The following is a 2100-nucleotide window of genomic DNA, read 5'->3' on the forward strand; positions in this document are numbered from 1 at the left end:
AACTTCGTCGTAACCGTTTTCGACCCCAACAGGGAGTCGGACAGTTAGGTCCTCCAGCATCTTTCTTCACTTCATCTCCTCTCGGTCCTTACGAGTAGCCTTTTCTGGAACATGGTAATGGACTTTATGAGTGTATTTGCGAGCAGGAACATGCTCAGGGATCGGGCGGACAGCCTCAGCTGGTTGTTCTGGTCCTGGCGAATTGGTTCCAACTATTGGTTCCCTCTCCTTCTCAGCTGCCGGGGTATCGGCTGGTGGTAGTTCTGACTCTTTCTTCTTCCCCTTCTCAGCCGCAGTGAACCTCTTCTTTACCGGTTCCGACAGTTTCTTTCCACTTCTAAACTCAACCGCATTGCACTCCTTAGGGTTTTTGTCGGTTTTTCCTGGTAGAGTACCTTGTTGCCTCTTGACGCTCTTAGCAGTCTGAGCAATCTGAACGTCCATCTGTCTCATTTGGCTCGCGACATTGTCGTACTTGGTGCTCAAATCGCTGAACATATGGTTCATTCTGGTATTGATCTCGGTAGTAACCTGGTTTAGAACCTTCCCTTGGAGCTGTTGTCCTTGGAGCAGCTGCTGCAACATAGCTTTTGTCTCATCTTGCGGAACAGCGACAGGAGCGGAGGTAGCTGGCTGAGTGTTCTAGTGTTTCTGCATCTGAGGTGGATTGTTCTGCGGTTGGCTTAGAACATAGGTCCGGGGTTGGTAGTTCTTTTGATACCCGACATACTGACCTTGGTTACTCTGTGCAGGATCAGCTGGTTTGTCTTGCTTAGGCCAGAAAAGCTGTGGGTTGTTCCTCATGTTAGGGTTTGGATGATAGTTTTTGAGATGCCATCCTTGCCCATTCACGTAGCTCACCTCTTGCTGATCGTCTCCTGATATTTCAGCATCAAACGCCAGGTCACCGGCACTCTTCTCAGGAGCTGCTTCTTCCATTATGAACACTTGGCTTTGGTTTCCCTTAAGCAGTTAGTCCACCTTTGCAGCGAGATCATCTATGCTTTTCACACTCTTCGAGCGGTCATGCTCCTTGTTCTTGTTTAGTGAACTTGAAGCCATGTTCTCAATCAGCCCGAACGCACCAGGTGTGGTTTGAGTCATGAAATCTCCATTGCTCGAAGAATCAAGGGTGTTTCGAAACTCATAGCTCACTCCATCATAGAACACCTCCAATATATAGTCATCGTCAAACCCATGGTGCGGGAACTCTCTCTGGTACTCCTTGTACCTCTCCCAAGTTTCATGAAAAGGTTCATCAGACTTCTGCTTGAAATTGGAGATCCTGTGCCGTAGAGCCGTGGTTTTAGACTTTGTGTAGAAGTGGCTCAGGAACGCTGATCGGACCTGGTCCCATTAGGTAAGAGAGCCGGTTGGCAGAGATTGGAGCCAGCGAGAAGCTTTCCCTTCAAGAGACAATGGAAACAGCATGCATTTGACATAGTCTGGTGGCACTCCGTTAGAGCGAGAGAAATTGCAGATTCTCTCAAAGGCTTCGATGTGGTCCATCGGGATGTCAGTAGTGAGACCGCTGAACGTGCTCTTCTGTACCAGACTTATCAGTGCAGGTTTGATCTCATAGTCTTGCCGAGTGCAAGGAGGAGGGTTGATGGGGGAGCGGTTAGTAGCGAAGTTCCGTGGAACGTTCCGCTCCCCAATAGGAGCACCATGCTCTTCTCGCGCGGCGTTTTCAGCTGCTTCTTGAGCAGCTTGTTGCTGATTTTGGATGGTCTGCTGCATCTGCAACATCTGTTGTTGCTGATTCTGCATTTGTTGTTGAATGATTGCCAATGCAGCAGTGAGGTCATCCTGTTTGCCGTGATCACCCATGTTGGTGTCTGTTGTGCTCGGCTGTTGACGGTTCTGTCTTTCTAATCTTGCGAGTTCGTCGTTGGTCAGTTGATGTAGTGGTCCTTGTGCGTTGCTCCGAGTATGTCTACTGGTCATGCACTAGGATCATCTGTTCAAACAAAGAATAAAAAGCAAGTTAGATATCTCAGACTAAATATTAAACCGAAAAATAAAGGTAAAAGTCTGGTCCCCATCGCAACGGCGCCAAAACTTGATACACTAGAAATAGGTCCTTGTTACTGTCAACTT

At 48.2% G+C, this 2100-nt stretch overlaps 1 non-coding gene across 1 annotated transcript; it reads left to right on the plus strand.

Moving 5' to 3' along the window:
- Nucleotides 1-1192: 1192 nt before the first annotated feature.
- On the plus strand, nt 1193-1299 carry LOC125589447. The gene has a single exon (XR_007325636.1). It is a non-coding gene; the product is annotated as a small nucleolar RNA R71 (small nucleolar RNA).
- Nucleotides 1300-2100: the final 801 nt, after the last annotated feature.

Source organism: Brassica napus, chromosome C6, assembly GCF_020379485.1.
Source record: "Brassica napus cultivar Da-Ae chromosome C6, Da-Ae, whole genome shotgun sequence".
Lineage (NCBI taxonomy): Eukaryota > Viridiplantae > Streptophyta > Magnoliopsida > Brassicales > Brassicaceae > Brassica > Brassica napus.